At 41.4% G+C, this 18145-nt stretch overlaps 1 long non-coding RNA gene across 1 annotated transcript in view; it reads right to left on the bottom strand.

Moving 5' to 3' along the window:
- Window positions 1–7543: 7543 nt before the first annotated feature.
- The window catches only part of LOC131456095 (uncharacterized), a 45804-nt gene continuing 35202 nt past the window's right edge, over window positions 7544–18145 (bottom strand). Inside the window, exon 4 of the long non-coding RNA XR_009239871.1 lies at window positions 7544–7680. This is a non-coding gene — a long non-coding RNA (uncharacterized LOC131456095). The remainder of the gene's footprint in view (window positions 7681–18145) is intronic.

Genomic DNA, 18145 nt, shown 5'->3' with positions numbered 1-18145 from the left:
TCTCTTCCTCATTGGTGTAATCTTATGTGTACAAGTATGTAGCTGTTCACTTTCTTTCTTTCTTTCTTTCTTTCTTTGAAAATACCTTTCCCTGCTCACTCACATCAGAGAACCACCGCACAGATGTTCCATCACTCCTCCACTTTGCTGCCCAGTATGGATTCAAGAATGTGTCCAGCCTCCTTCTGCAGTGTCCGGGTGCTGAGAGAGCGCTGCACACGGCCAACCGGCACGGCGAGACTCCCGCAGAGATCGCCAGGAGCCGTGGCCATACAGAGCTTCACGTCTTACTCAAGGAAAAACTGGTAAATACAACCGGATCAGTGAGTTAAACATTGCCACAGTTGGAATTCATCCCCGAAACATCCAAGACAATGGAGTTTTTGTGTTATTGATCCTACCTACAATGAAGATGGTTCAAAAAATACCAATATCTGATGACAGCCCCTCATCTCTGGTGATTTGTGAGCCAATTAGAATCACCCAGTGGCATTATTAGTCCACATAGAGCTGGCTGGATGCAATATTGGCTGAATGGAATTCTTTAGTTTTTCAGTTGCCTGCTGACAGCTGAGAAAAACAACACAATGCACCCTGGCTCTTGAGATTTCCCAGCACTCAGGGAACGTGCTCACTCGCAGCAATAAAGTATCACGACTGTGTGGAGCTTTATCAATAATGAACAGAATGGAGAGGATAGAAAGATGGAGAGCAACGAGAGCGACCTGTGCATCAATCGTGGGTGGGGGGTGGGGGGTGGGGGGGGACTCATCCAGCTCATGGCTGAGTTAGTGGATAGATGATAACGTGCTGAATATGTTTGGCCCACAAGGTTCCTAATGGAACACCCTGATACGGAGCATAACGGCTGTGTGTTTATTCATGCATGCACGACGGCTCACAGTGCAGGTCATCTGCATACATTCAGACAATTAATGCAGCTGCTAATGTTGAGGTTTTTCCTGCATAATGGCTGCCATTTTCTGATGTTAATATGGAGGGGCCCCAAACCTTCCATTTCACTGTGTAGTGACAGTAACACAAGAGCAGCATGTTTTGCCACTCACTCGCTAATGAGTGGCAATCCACATTTAATAGATCCCCGAGCATGCACACACATCCCTTTATCTGATAATCCTGGAGGACACTAGCATCATAATGTTCTTTACGATGCTAATTTCATTAGGCAGCGAGGACATTATCATTGAGAAAAAACATGCAGCACCAAGTGGTTTTACGGTGTTTACTGCAAAAAAAACCGAAGCCAACCATTATAACATATGCAGATGAACCCTCTATTTAAATGGAACACTGAACTCTTACTATTCCTTTGATCAGGCTTTATTTGAAGTGTCCACTGCTCTGTAACTCACCACTTTATATTTATCAGACACAGATATTGATCTGCTCATCCAAGGCCTTGTTTAGACTGCAGCCCAAATCAGATTTGTAAGCATAGCCGATCAGAATCTGATCTTCCTGACCAACTGATAACATTACGTATTACATAAGTGATCCAATCCCATCTGCTTGTGTCCATCGTGACATTGTCTGGTCTATAGTTACAGAAAAACAAAATAAACACAATGACGACGGAAATCTGTGCCCGTTTCTGTCCCAAAGGTTTATGTGGAGCCGCGGCACGAACTCTTCTGATTTCGTCTTCGTTAGCGTGCCTTCAATTAACTTCCGTCTCTCCGGATCCACGTCATTGTTGTCGTCGTTCGAGACACTTCAACATCCTATCGGAGCAACTGAGACATTTAGATTGAAACGGATCGAGGTTTGCATCAGCTTTGGAAAAATCTGGTCTCATGTGTTTTTTAGTTGTCTAGACTGAAGCTTAATACAATCTGGATATGCTTCCAAATCCGATTCGGGCTACAGTCTAAACAAGGCCTAACACTTACTGTTGAATACAGTCTCGCTCTGTATACAAGTATACTATCGATGCCTGCCAAAAGGTAGCAGAGTTTAAAGTAATTAATGAAAACAACACTCAGTACAATTTATGTGCCAAGCTCCCGCTCCTGAAATCATTTTACCTACATTTTACACACTGGATCTTTAAAGCCTGTTTCAGCTGATACATTCCATTCCTCAGTTTAGAAGCATAATTCTCATTTTGTCCTATGTCAATACACAATACCGACAGCGTTTCAACTTTCTCCAAAGCCTCACATCAACCTATGGAGAATTCCCTCTCCAGGGGGAAATCCAGACACTCTAACTAACAGCTGTTGCAAATGTATTCATCCTCCAAGCAACATTGCTAATTGAGAGTGACTGCAGATGGAGCTGGGATTGATCAGATCGCTCTAGTGAGTCGAAGTGCTCCCTGTGAACCGTCAGTGAGTCGGCAGAGCTGACAGGGCGCAGGCAGAGTCAAACACAGGTCACCCTACAGGGACTGTATGTAACATAAAAGACAAGTTCAACATTAGCCAACAATCGCGGTTCTCTTGGAGGGTAATTAAAGTTCATCATTGATCTTGACAGCTAAAAACGATATACTGTACATTAGAGGTGTAAAAAAAAAAAACACCTTATCCTATCCTGTTTTTAAAATAAAGTTGCTTCAGTAGAAAACGAAGGCTTCAGTTTTATGATTACAATTGAGCCAAGGTCATACCCCCACAAAACCTTTTCAGGTTACACTCCAGGATACGTCTGCAAGTTTAGCTTCAATAAATGTCAAATGACATTGCCCTTTTTCAAAATATAAATGCTACCTAATCTTGCAATCACTTGACTGTGCGTTCAAGACAATAGCACTTTTTGTGAGTGACAGCAGCTTAGTTGAGGTGTCTTTCAACTGGAAGGTTGTGTTCGATTCCTGGGTCCACTCGTCTATATGCCGATGTGTCCTGGGGCAAGGCACTTCACCTCACGTCGCTCTTGAAGCGACGTGTAGCGGCAGTGTGTGAATGGGTATGAAATATGTGTGCTAGCGTTAGTATGGTTCCTTTGAATAATAGGAAGCCTTAACTTTTAAGGTTGATAAATGGATGTTGTTTGTGAAGGACAGTGTGCTTAATTCCCACTATTGACTATTTATGGGTTATATAAAAATAAGGACCTTTTGTTTATCATTTTTCTTCAAAATACAAAGTTACTTTTGTGAAAAATGAGGAAACGAGGAAGATGACAGACAGTAATCTTCAGCTTCAGTATATGAAAGCTTTACTTAATAAACTAATCAAACAAACCCCGGAACCCCCTACAATACTCACGCCTTCTGCACACATCATGAACAAAAATTAATCCTAAAAAACCATTTGTCCTGAAACTGAAACACTAAACCAGTTTAAGTAGCGTTTCCACTATTTTTAGTACCTGCTCTGGCAAGGTTCCAAGCATGCTCAGTAGATACTATGCGATGATTGGTCAGACTGCAGGCCACTGATTGGTCAGAGTGCTGTCATAGGGAGAGACGTCCGACACAGCCGAACAGTGCTAAACTGTAGATCAGTTAAAACTACTTAACAATCCTAAAACCATGGGTTAATCTCCCAAAATGAACAGTGAAATCTCAATATTTAACAGCGGAGTCTGGTGTATTTAGCGACCAGGGAGCAGCATGAACCCTGCCGCTGTAGTCCGTGGAGTAGGAGTCTGTGCTCCGGAGACGTCCGACACAGAAATCAAGCCGAACAGTTGACGAACTGTAGATCAGTTAAAACTACTTAAAAATCCTAAAAACGTGGGTTAATCTCCAACAACTAGGAGTCTGGTGTGTTTAGGCACAGCGCTGCTGATTGCAACCGGCGAGCTGCATCACAGACCCTGTGCTCTGGTCATAGAGGAAGTACTGAACAAATATGTGTGTGTCGCGTGTAAAACAAAGTCACCGCAGTTTCACGCTGCCGTGCAGTGCTGATCGTTGAGGTGAACGCCACGTTGAGGTACTTTTTTTGTAGTGGAGTTGCAACCTAAACCGTGCCGTGTTATATAGATTATTTTTCATGCCTCAAAGAATAAATCAATTAAGAATTGGTAGGCGGGGTTTCATTCTTGGTCTCTTTTTTTTGCATGGCAGTTTCATTAACTCATCTGCACTGTCTCCCCCCCCCCCCACACACACACTTCCAATTAATCAACCCATGATGCATCAGTGATTTGGGCGTCAGTGGAGCAGCACTCTTGTCAATAAATCCTGGATGAATGGGTCCCTGGCTTCGCACCCGGGCTGAATCAGTCACAGGGCCTGCGTCAGATCCACCAGTCTGCCATGGCACCACACTTCTTTGTTAATTAGCTGTGAACTGCTCCAGAGGGGGAAGCGCTGAATTATTCAGAGGGAGCATAACTAGAATACAAATATAGCTAATACTCCGCTGTTATCTACAGCGTTTGTATCCTCAGACTGTAATGTTGTGCTTGCTCATGGTAATTACAAACACAAACACATTGTCCTTATTTCATATTTGAATACTGCGGTCACTTGGCAGTAAGGTGGACTCTCTACAAATATTTAAGTCTCACCAGATGGAGCGCATGAGCTCAATAAATACAAATAAACTGTGCAGCTCAGCAAAGAGCTATTTCTGTTGCACCCAGTGTAATGCTATTCAAATGCAGGGGAGCCACATGAGACGACACCCTATACCGCTAGACTTGGGATTTGTTACTATGTTTTCTGTTTTCTTAACTCCGCTCAGTCAGTATCCAGCGTTACCAGTGAACTCCTCAAATTTGCCTATTATTTAAATGATTCTGTCGTCCTGGTTCAGAGAATAAAGCTCTCTTCACTCTTCAGGTTGTGTGCGTTGGGCGTGTGGATTTTACTTTTAGAATCTGTTTTTCAGCCACGTTAAGCCCATACTAGAATAATAATTGGCCAGATTTCAGTCCCAGTCTGGCCCTTCTGACAATCGTGGGTGCCGTCCAGTTTTTGGGCTGGTTTGAACATCACATTACATTACATGTCATTTAGCAGATGCTTTTATCCAAAGCGACTTACAATAAGTGCATTTCGACATTTGGGTACAAACAAGAGCTAGAAGAAAGTAAGTGCTTCAAATATGCCAAACTATAAAGTGCTACTCATAAGTGCGATGTAGTGCTTTTTTTTTTTTCTCGTCGTCGCCGTCTTAGTCGAGGTAGAGTCGAAAGAGATGTGTTATTAGTCGGCAGCGGAAGATGTGGAATGTCTTCTCAGTGATGACTTCATCCACAGTTTTTTCGTTTATCAACACGAAAACATCGCGCACACACAAGAGCTATTAATTGACAATGCCGACAGAATCACGTTGAATCATGCGAGTTTCTGTGAGATCCCAAATCCCTGCAATCTCCTCCTTTTAAAATTGTTTGATTAAATGCCAAGTGTGTGGTCCTGTGTCTTGACTGGATCGCAGGATTTAAATATTGAAAATCGGTTAAAACGGTTCATTGTGTCTGTGGTCTGTTTTTAAAATCAAGTTACGGATTTGAAAATAGTATAGGGCAGGCTGTAGAGGAGGAGCTGCAGGTGAATCTAATATCTTTTGGTAAATGATTCACATTTAAGAAGCTGAAATATAATTTATCATCACTTTAAAAACTCTCAAACCGATTCATCGATGATCAAAACAGTTGCTGCAAGACATCAGCATGTTAGCACCTTCAAAGGAAGCAAATCCACACGACTCTTTGGTGTTGGTGGAGAAAACTGCAAAAATAACACTTTGCTGAGTAAAGTGTAAATATATAGTGTTGCAACACCTAACTCATTACTAAATGAATTGAGTGTCAAGTTCTGCAAGTTTTCTTTGCTCCATATAACAAATAAATCATTTAAATTCAAAGATTGTTTGTGGACCAAATAACGTATCCATTAATCGATAAAACAATTGAAAAATAATCATTAGTGTCATGCAAAAAAAAAAAAACAGGAATTTTATTGCATGGCATTAATGTGATGAGTTCACTGTCATATAACAAACAATGTTATCCTGAAACACATCAGACACAGCGGCACTAGGAGCCTGTGATGTGAGCATCTCAGCCTCTGAAAACAGATTCACAGATTCACTCCTCCCTCTTATCCACCCCTAGATTCACTTTTCACATTTTGTCCCCCCGTCTAACAAAACCATGCTGCTTTGTCTGAAGCGCTGCTGCTCGGGTTGCAGTGGTGAGAGTGAATGTGTCTGGAATGCCTCGGGCTCCTGCAGCTTCAGACATCTGTGGAATGATTTAGCATTAGCGGCTAGTAAATAAATACCCCTTCCCTTATCCAGCGACAACCTCCGAAAACACCACACTGTGCTTTAAAGCACAGCGTCCGTCTATTTTAAGTCAACGTTCGCGCTGCGGCTGCAATTAAGCCGTCCTCTCTACCTGTTGGGCCTGTTATGAAACTCCACTGTTCAGTAATGCATTCACAGCAGCCAATAAGCATTTTACAGTAGTCTACTGCAAGCAGTGTAATATTGTAATTGAGTCACGAGTGGCTGTGTTGCTTGGAAACTGCACACAGTGCGTGGCAGGTTGCATGGAGGATATTATGATCAAAATGAGCTCGGTCTCATCTATAGACATTAAATTCAGAATGCATCTTCTTAAAATGGCAGTGGAATCGAATGTAATCCTAAGGCATTACCATCTCTATTGTGATAGAGGCTTTCAGAGTCATGCGTGGTGATAATTAACGTGGATGTAAAATAGCAAGAATAGCAGCAGCAGCGTGGAGTTTATTTAATATTAAAGCTGCAGTGCATGGCTTTGGTGATTTATGTTGTTGTTGTTGATGTCTGGTCTTTGTGAATAAAACAGATGTAATAATATTTGTAAAAGTGAGATAGCAAAGCTGAAGATACTGAGTGACCAGGATGGACAGGATTAGAAATGAGCATATTCGAGGGACAGCTCAGGTTGAATGGTTTGGAAAATAAAGTAAGAGAAGTGAGTTTGACATGGTTTAGTCACGTGCAGAGGAGGGATAGCGATTGTATTTTGGAGAAAGTATGGTGGTGTGAAGGAGGACATGAGGACAGTTGGTGTAACAGAAGAGGACACAAGGAGAGGAAGGCAGATGATCTGCTGTGGCGACCCCTGAAGGGAGAAGCCGAAAGTATGTCACGTCCTTCATCTGAGAACAGGCTCTGTCAAGCAATACTATCAGACCTGATAGAAATCATTCAAATGATCTGTGGACAAAAATAAGACATTTGAAAACATTATCATTTCAAAATTTGATCAACACTGATCAACCTTTTCGAGAAAATAATTTATTAAGAAATCATTTCATTATGAAAACAATCGTTAGTTACGGCCTTAAAAATGGTGAAGGCAATTTCTTATTTCTGCTTTTTAGATTTCTGTCAAAGTAAATACTTTTGACTGCAGGTCTTTTCTTATAGTGGAAATATGGCGGCAAATTAATATCTGTATCTCATCGTGATTACAGATGTCATCTAAATATCAAGGAAAGGCTCTTCAGTGGCTCACAAAATGGTATGTTTGGACTGAAAGGGGAAGATGGTGTGATTTCATAATTACCCTGATCACAGCCCCGTCTGTCCCTCAGCATGCTATTAGCAAACAGGCCGACTCGGCAGCAGCAGCAGCAGCAGCAGCAGCAGCAGCTCTGTTGTCACAGGGACGACTGCAGTCTTTCAGCCCAGCAGACAGGGTTACAGCACACCTCTGTAATTCCTGATATAGACCTGAAATTGCTTTCCCACAAGTGAAGTCCTGGGAGGGAAGTGGCGAGAAACCTCAATTAATAAATCTGGATATTTGTCACATCTGACATGTAAACGCTGAATACCACGGAGGCAGGTATCAAGATATAATGTGACAGAGCATAGAGAGTGGTTAGGAGGTCGTCACCTCCACTGTAATCTTTCATTTGTATGCCTTAGCAAGAGGAGAAAATCCGAAAATGAGCCTACAGAAAGGATGTAGTGAGACAACCAAAGATTGATCCACATGTATTTCACATTTTACATTCTCCACATGAGCTGTCACTGGAGCCAACCAGCTGACACAAGGCGAAAGGCGGGGAACACCCTGGACAGGTCCCCAGTCCATTGTAGGACCAACCCACAGAGATGAACATCCATTCACTCTCTCACACGGTCAACGCAGGGTACCTTTCCAAGGGAAGGGTGCCAAAGAATGTAATGGTTGGGGCAGATTATTTTGGTATTATTTCTAATGGAAATGCAAAAAAAAAATGTGTGCCATTGCTGGAAGGCAACAGCGCTAGCCACTAATCCACTGTGTGGCACCACTGATCTACATTCTTACCTAAATTACAAACCTGCATTGTATCAACATTTGTCACATACCGAGACACAAATAATCCACTGTCAAAAAGCAGCTTAAACACCGACAAACAGATTGTTTTGTATTGTACTGTCACCAGTGTTCTCTTTGAGCTGTCTCCTTATTGTATGGATGAGTCATAAAAACTTGTCTCTTCATTCTGTTGTTGCAGAATATGTTTAACAACAGGAAGAACAACAATGATGCCACTGTGGACGAAGTGATGAGCACCGCAGGTGAGTGAAGCACTAAAGGAAAGCTGCACAGAATAGTGGAGGCTTTTTTTTACTTCTTCCCAGAATATGATTATTCTACTGCGCCGCTGAACGCTTTTCTCATGCTGATGGGCACGCCATGCAGTGCTGCGTCTGAGTAACTGTCGTGAAAACAGCATGCAGAGTTACATCATGACATTCAAGCAGTAAACATTTTGTGCATTAGGGAATCCTTCCACTGTAGAGGGTGAAGGGGAGGAGGTGGAAGATCTCTACGCTCCACTGGGGGCGAATGATGAATATGACACCATTGTGAACTCAACAAAGGCAGCAGTGGTTATTGCCAATCGCCCACCAGCGCCCACTCCTCGGCCTGAGAGCGTCCAGGTGAAGGAGGACAGAACCTCTTACATCACACAAGGTAGCCTATGACTTATCTCTTTCAACTCGCAGATATGATGGAGCTCATTTGGAGTAAAACCAACGCTGAGTAATGCACAGCATGTGAAGGGGAGTTTGGGAGCTCGTGTGGGAGGGAGGAAGTGCCTGGTATGTGCTTTGCCTTTGTCAGTGGAGTACTGCTGGAATGAGTGAAGAGGCTTTTCAGCCATGCAGTTTGTTTTCATCCCATAAACCACGGGAACACGCTTGCTCACCGCCACACAAAACAAACAAAAGCGAGGACAGAGGAGGACACATTTGACCACATCAAGAGCCAACAGGCCCTAACCGTTCAATTTCAGCCATGTGAATATTTCATGAAGATAAAAACATCCAAAAATGACTTATTAAGGCTTATAAATCATTAAAATGGCTTCCCTTGTTCCATCCTGCAAAGGCAAACATGAACACATACATCCACATTTAATTGTTACCATCATTGTCAACCACTGTATTCTACACATGAGGGTCATGGGGGGAAACCCCAGCTGGTCACACTCTGGAAAGGTCGCCAGTCCATCGCAGATGAACCACAATTCACTCGAGTGTCCAATTAACCTCTGCATGTTTTTGGACTGTGGGAGGAAATTGGAGTAGCCGGAGAAGACCCACAAGCACATGGGGAGAACACCACGTGTGACCCTTTTGTTATCCCCCGCTGACTCTATTAAACCTGTCCCTAACAATGAGGTCATGTGAATTCAATCGTTATTGGACCTACACCGTATCGGTATAGGTCAAATTACTGGATGAGATATCAGACAAACACAAATATAACATCTGATACAATCCAACAATCCAATATATCCCATGCTTCACGAGGCACAGGCTGTTAACATGTAAATAAAAATCAGCAACAGCATTTTAGCTGAGTCCTGTTGTGGGCTGTTTATATTTGTTGCACAGCTGGAGAATTATGTCTGTTGAAATGGCTAGCACAAATGACCGATATTGGTATCGGTAGATACTTTGTATCAGTATCAGACATCAAAAAGTGGTATCGTGTCATCCCTACCAATTATGCATCTGTTTAGTGAGCGTGTTTGTATCCTATGAGCCAATTATCTCACTTACAAAGCAAAATACGGAACGGAGTGCAACACTGAACTCTCTGCAGCCTATCCATCCCCTCAGTAATGGAGAGGGAAGTACGCGGCTGCCATCTGCAACCAATCTTGGCCAGACCAAGGCCAAGTCCGCCAAAATAAGTCATTACACATGTTTTCCATCGTCCTTGTCCCCAGAGCGCACGAGAGAAAGGAGAGGGATTTTGAGGTTTCCATCTATTGAGACAGTGGAGCTTCAAACCACACAAGGATCACATTTTGTTCCTAACTCCCACTGCTGCAGTGAAAGATGGGAGAGGTAAGATGAGGCTCGGTGGAGGATTAGGCGAGGGGCCAGTTATTGGAGAGCACTGCAAAAGTGGAAATACTGAGGAGTTTTTCCTTTTGTTAGCGACAGCGTCCTCAGCTCAATGACACTGAAATGCTGAAATGTGAATGGATATTTGCTCCGATGGATATGACTTACACTACATAAAGGGCAATGCACCCTTCGCTACAGCAAAATACAGTAATAGCTAAGGTCATGTGACAGCTCTGCAGCAGTATTCCACTCACTGAATTGAAGCCATGAAACCAGACTTTGTGTTACGAGCAAAAGAGAAGCTGTGTTTGAAAGGAGAGCGAGAGAGAGAGGGAGAGAGAGAGAGAGACGCTGTCATGGAGGAAGTCGTCCGAGGCAGGATTATCTTGCAGGGTGTGGATGTTGAATTTTAATCCAGTGTTGGTCACTGTCAGCCGCAGCTCCACCGCCTCTGACAGCTACACAGTGCAGCCTTTCATTCTGAACGCTCAGTCACTACTGAACCAACAGCATCATTCAGAAGGTCTAATTTGATCCAGAACAGAATACAGTATGTGGGTGTTTCCTTGGAGAGAAAACCCATGTTTTATGACAGGAATATCGCACGATTCCAGCCTTTTCTCACATATATTCAGGATCTGTCATAAGCTCTGAAAGAGTAGTGAAAGGCCATTTTTGTCTTGTGGTTATTTACACTAGGCTTTGCACAATCCACTCAGGGGTTAATGCTTTTAGATTTAGAATATGACTCCATCTTGTGGAGAGATGATAGAAGTGCAGGAGCACATTGTTTTCACTGTGGATAAAGTCAGTAAATTAGTCACATTTTTCTTTTACTTCAACTGAATACAATTATATGCAAAACTGTGAACTGTGCTGTGTTAACAGTGTTCCAGAAGAAAATGGCAACAAAGGGCAATGCTGATCTGGGTTCACTACCCACTGTGCAAGGTAAGTTAGAGATAAAACCCTAATATTTAGTCTCGATAAAGCATCAAACATACTCATATTACTACACTGTAGAGCTGGAAACCATGGCATTTAGTCTCAATAAAGGGTTGACCGCATCAGAAATATTCATACCACTGCGATGTAAAGCTTAAAACCCTAATATTTAGTCTTGATAAAGGGCTCACAGGATCAAAAATACCTGTACTACTTCATTGCAGGGTTTACAGCATCAAAAATACTCAAACCACTGCACTGTATAGCTTAAATCCTAGAATTAGTCATTATAAAGGGTTTACAGCATCAAAGATACTCATACCAGAAATATTTGCCCAGTGTCAAATTGAATCTAACATGCATAACTTGCTGTTTTGTCAAATGAGTTAAATTGTCACAATCATTAGAGAAATGAGTCATCATTGCAGCAAAGCAAAGGGCACACAGACAGAAAAAGGTATTTGAAAAAAAGAGTAGACTGGAGCTTTCAGGAGGCAATAAGAGAAAAGTGTGAAGACACACAAAGCTATTTGTCTGCTTTGCTGTAATGCTCGTGACAGAGTGACATGTCCATAGATCATCCAGAAAATGACTTAACATCCTCATGACTCACTGACACTGCAAATGGGGTTAGGGAAAACACATTACTATCTAATCCTCGTTATGAATGCCATCTGGAACAGGTTTCTGATTTCTGCTTTTTCTGCCTCGGTATCATATCTGAAATCTACCTCATTCACTTGTTGCCGGGTGATCATTGTGTGTTGCCTGTCACTAAGAATGTCAGATTTCCTTTGATCGCTTGTTGCTCTTTGCAGCACACGGGCGACACAAGAGCATTGGGTCCACTTACGACACCTTCACTTCCAACCAGAAACGTGGACAAGAGCAGCTCAGTGATGTCCAGCCCAGGGTGAGGGCCAGTTCACTCAATGTGGATGATGCCATGCAGCGTGTCAGTGACTGGCAGATAGTTCAGAAGGGCATGGATGCTGCTCAAAAAGTAAGAACTGGTGTTAAAATGATATGCATTCAGGACCTGATAAAACTCCTGCTAATTTGCTTCATATGCCACACCAACCTAGACAACAATTCCACAACAGTAAAGCAAGTGGGTACAGGAAGCCATTTACCATGTAGTAAAGACGTTTTCAAGAATAATCCCAATATCTGAGAGACAGGAGAGACAGGAGAGACAGTCGTTATTTTGCTTTATGTCCAGCTTATTCTAAGGGCGGCTCATGGGCTACGTGTGGCCCAGAAGCAAACTGTGGCCCAACCTGTGGTCCCACCAGTTAATGCATGGCCTGATAAGTTTGATAGCATTTGGAATCTGTTATATACACTATGAGATGTGCTTATACACAGTATGACATGCAGAGAAAAGAGAAACAAATGTTGCTAATATTGTGCACTTGTTTTGCTTTGATGCACTTTATTTTTTTAAATTATTATTTTAAGGTAACTTAAATGATACACACTACTTATTTTTGTTTAGTTTGAAGATATGGCCCAACTGGGTTTGTAATTGAAAAGCCCAGCCTTATGTGTAAATCAGGAAAGCACATCGATTGCGTGCATGAGTGATGTGGACTCTGATTTAAGTCATTCATTAATCAAACATTCAGACATTTTCTATTTTAAAGTGGCTGATGATTATTATCAGCCTGACTCCAGAGGAGCTGAGGACACCTACTGGCAGGGTACTAGAACAGACAGCATGTGCCTGAAAATACATAAATAAATAAATACTTATTGCCAAGACAGTGGCATTTTGCACTAAGGCTTGGAGTTTCCATAACAGACCTTTTATTTTGAAAGTTTAAAGTTAAAACAAATATCTCTTTAAGTGTTAACATGTAATCAATTAGTACTTTAGTAAATGTTTACTATTATTAAAATTCAAATAAAAATTCTTAAAAAAAAAAAGGTAAGAATGCATTTGCAGGGTTCTATTGTTGTAGCTCAGAGGTCTCAAACCTGTGGCCCGCAGGCCACCTGCTGCCCTTCAATCCATTTCATGTGACCTGCCACTTTACTGTTTGTTTTTGATATTGAATGAAATCTACAAACTTTGTAGATTTCATTGTTTTGTATATTATGCTGTATGTCATTACACATCAAAACAAACTCTTTTATTTGTTATCGCTACATCATGATGGAATATTGTGATATAACTTCAAGTTAATATCACCCACTCACTTTACAGATCCCTCCCACACATGACGCTCATGTGGCCCCCAGGTCATTTGAGTTTGAGACCCCTGTTGTACCTGCTTGATGTGGAACTATGTTTTCAAATATCCAATACATAATATAATATTTTAAAGTTACTTACTACTCTGATGAGCTGTAGATAAAAGTAGAAAAACTGTAGTACATTATTATCAATACACTGTAAACAGTATTTAAAAACTACAGTAGCACCTATCTGAAAACATCAGCGAAAGCACCTTCATTCTTTTATTGTGCTGTGGTGACTCATGTTCATGTATGTATTTACCTTTGTGGACACACAGTTTTTGCTGGACCTCCATGGAGGCACTAAAAGATTTATGACCCGACTGCAAAACCTCAATCTCAGTCAGCAGCACTGTGCAATAGTGTCAATAAATGGATGCCTGTGTGTGGCTCTAATGTAAACGGACTGATGTTTGTGTCTGCAGGAAAGGATGAGTCAGCTCAGAGCCGGTCCCATCAGCAGCAGCAAGAACAATGAATGTGTCTACGGTAAATATCCCTGCATCCTGGATATGTGGGTTAAACTTTGCTCCACAGAGTTCAAAGACTTCGACATTAAAAAATAAATAAAAACAGCAATATTCAGAGGTTACAGCTAAAGCTGCAGTATGTAACCTTTGATGAGTTTTTTTTTTGTTGTTGTTTGGCTGCGTCTCTGAAAATGGGCTCTGTCAGGAAATACTATCAGTCCATACGGAAACGGCATTTTCCCCTAAACACCCAGATGCCCTCAGTGTCCCAGATTGGGAAAATCGCATACATTTTTGTGTAGAGAACCAATACACAAGCTCTCTCTTCCACTAACATTCACTTTTGCCATCCTCTTCCTCTTGTGTGTGACAGTTTGATCTGTTCGCTTTGTGATAACTTTTATTTTCTTTCCTGTTGCCCTGGCTTTCATCATACACAGTGCACATCATGAATGCAGAACATCATTCTGCCAAGGGGGTGATGTATAGTATACTGCTCTTCCCTCAACAAATGTTAAACAAACCCATTAGAAGGTGATCAACCAACATTTAACGTAGTGTCAGCAGCTGACGTTTCCTCCTGGGCTAATGAGGGCTGATGCTCTGGCTGATGCTCAGGCTCCTGAACTTCTCCAGCAGAACTTGACACATATGCTTTTGGGGTTTTAGAAAAGAAGAATCCACATTTCTTTTCTTTGCCATTGTTTAACCTCCATCAAGTGACTGCATTTAACTTAATAACATGAATGGCTAAAAAAAAATCCTTTTCTCTTACTAGGCAAAGTCAACATTGTTCATCAAACACCAAGTAAGTCTGTCTAAACTTGTTTGTTGTATCTTTGGTGGATGGGCATTTCATGCTATTCGAATATTTGATGATAATAATTATAACTTTATTTCCACTAAAGTTCTTTCTCAGATTAATAAAAGTCAAACAAGACAACAAGAGATTTAAAAACAAACAAAATTAATTAACAATATTAATCAACAAAAATGGTAATCAAAGATTAAAATAAATAAAGCAATTGAGGATGAAGGCTTACACGTGTCAAATAATAACTCTCAATATAAAGGGTCATGATAAGGGCAGATAGATTAATGAAGAAGTGAATGAATAAATAAAGTCTATAAAAAAGGCCTCTGCAAGCCTTATCTCCTCAGGCAGGTCGTTCCAAAGACTCGGTCTCCTCTAGATTTGAGCCTCAACTTTGGAACAGTGAGAAGAGTCCTGCCCGAAGAGCCGAGGCTGTGCGGCAGCTTGTATGGGGGTCAACATCTCTGAAATGTACAGTCCCACACACAAAGTGATCAGTAAAATATTAAAATCAACTCTAAAACGAAAAAGCCAGTGAAGGGGAGCCAGTGAAGGCCTGATGTGACAGTGTCTGTTAAAAACAGTAAGATGGTGTTAGTCATCGAATATTGGAAGCTCCAATGCATGAGCACTAGTGAGAGCAATGCAGGGTTCACTGTGCGTTGAGCAGCTGACATGATGCATTCACAGACCTTGGTAAATGTCATAATTGACCTACGAGGAGAAGATTCAATACGCATTCAAGAAATCTCTTAAACTTCAGCAAACACACATGAAATCCCCTGCTGCCACATTGTGATAATAGAAGCACCACAAATTAGGTCATCAATAGAGGTTTTTATGCAATGTTTGTGTTTTATGCAAACATCTTTTTATTATTTACAAATAGTGTAACTGATTTCCTACGGTCAAGCAAATAATCGAATACTTGTGTCCATCCCTGCTTTTTATTTTCTTTTACTCAACACTTTGCTGTTGAAATATGTTTATTTGATGATTTCCTCGCAGGTGTTATGGGGAGTGAGAGTCGAACAGGCAACCAACACAAGCCAGCCAGAGGACAGCAGGTACGTTTATTTCACTTAACACACAAAATAAACCTTGACCGAGGTTAGCATCAGTGCATTCAAGTTACACCCGTCCTTAGAGGAGCAGTAACTTCTACCCCACTGATTTATTTCACAGTCAAATTTCTTCAAGAGAGCTGACAAAAGATGAAGGTAAGAGAGAAAACAGGTGAACAGATTGTGATTTCCTCTCAATAATATGATACTGAAATCATTTTATTTTGTTTCCAAATTACAGAATCCAGCACTCTACAAAGATCCATCCACTGATGATACAGGCTTCATCTTTTATAGCAGTGGTTCTCAAACTTCTTATACCAAGTACCACCTGAGAAAATATTGAGCTCTCGAAGTAACATCATTATCACCAATGTTAAAATACAGTGGCGTTAATAGGCCGAGTGAAGTCCGGTACAGACATTTCACAAGAGGCAAATTTATTCCCATTAACCCTTAGCCTTCAAAAAGGTAACGTTATCACACCTAGAGCACCTAATGGTGCTCATAAAAGTACACAATCATAAAAATAGTATATATTTATATTTTTTAAATCTTTTTTTGTGCTGTATAGTATACTACTCTTCCCTTAACAAATGTTAAACAAACCCATTAGAAGGTGATCAACCAACATTTAACGTAGTGTCAGCAGCTGACGTTTCCTCCTGGGCTAACGAGGGCCGATGCTCAGGCTCCTGAACTTCTCCAGCAGAACTTGACACACATGCTTTTGGGGTTTTAGAAATAAAGAATCCAGAATTCTTTTCTTTGCCATTGTTTAACCTCCATCATTTTTTACAATGTAATGAAGAACTTCCATCCGTGGCAGCGCACCAGCTGATAGACGCCAACAGAATGATCTTCGAGGTGAAAAATAAATCTAAATTGTCAATAAGCTCACTATAATGGCCACGGCATAGCGGGTGGGTCCTGGAGGTAGTTCTGAGCCTGGAGGCTTGAACTGGAGCGTCAGGCAGTTTGTGGGTGCCCAGATGGTGCCCAGTCTGCTAGTGTCACCTCTTCCCCATCATAAGAGTCGGTGGAGCTGGTGGGACACTAGACAGCCCCCGGGTAGCGCATCGTGCTCCATGGGCTCGGGTTCAATGACTATTTTTAGCGCCTCCGTGGTGCCACTGTAACGCTTCATTGTGTGTGGTATGACATGAGACGTTCAGCTATGCTCCTTAGCTATGCACAGACACCTCCTCACCTGTGCACCTGTGATCGCTGCAGCGCGGTGGACAGGTGCACAGATCGGGGTTTTTTTGGTTCTAATTGCAGCTGTACATTTGATGGGCTGGGAAATCTCCTGTGTTTTGGACATTTAAAAGCTTTAGATGTCAAGGTGCTTTGGGGATGGTCCTTTTGAAAATTTGGTGCTCTGAAAGTTTGGACAAAAAAATTCACATGATAGGAGGGCATGGAAAAGGTGCCACTTGAAAGCGACCTGCGCTTTTACGCATTCTGTCACACTGTAAATGCAACATGCACGCTGAAGACACGTGCGCACGTACACGTGTGCGTGACATGCACACATGCCCATACACATGTACTTACACACCCAAGCAAAATTACCGCCTCAAAGCTTGTGTGGAGAGAGGGGGGCGGGGTTTAGTGGGAGTGCCCTTGATCAGAAAAAGCAGTTTTTTTCTCCATGTGCCATTATGGCAAAAATGATGTCATCGTGATGGAAATCAGTCAGAGCACACATTTAAAGCCTCATGCTTCAAATGATGTGAACAAATTAGAATATTAATGTTTTTTACTTTATATTTGGGCAGGACCAAAAATAGTGATTTGAATGGGTTTCAATTAGCACATTTTGGGGCGTAGGTGTAATAGTGCTAGGATTTTAGTTCACGTTTTTTACAATTGACTTTTAACAATATGCATGAACAAATGAAAAAGTTATGCTAAAAAGAAAAAGTCAAAACACCAAATGCTGTCTAGGTGAATTTGCTCTCTGATGATCATCATCCTTTTCCTCACTTCAGACACTAGTATAGTGAAATACTAATATAGTGAAAGATGGAGTGAGAGATAAGTTGACTCTCATTGTTATCATTATTATTATTATTATTATTATTATTACTACTACTTTATTAGTTTCATTTTCTATCCACTCTGGTCAAAATTCTTTACTTCACGTACCCTGGTATATACAGTAGAACAGTCTGAGAACGATGGTTTGATAGTATATCAGTGTTCTGGAGTTTAAAGTAAACATTATTTTAAAATAATGAATATAGATGTTTATTTCACTGGTATATAGTTATATATAGTATAGTATTTGTTATAGAGTTGATAATGTATGCTTGTTTAATTAAAATT

Source organism: Solea solea, chromosome 3 (genome assembly GCF_958295425.1).
Source record: "Solea solea chromosome 3, fSolSol10.1, whole genome shotgun sequence".
Taxonomy (NCBI): Eukaryota; Metazoa; Chordata; class Actinopteri; order Pleuronectiformes; family Soleidae; genus Solea; species Solea solea.
The sequence above is the reverse complement of the archived record's forward strand: the minus strand, read 5'-3'. Positions and strand labels throughout refer to the sequence as shown.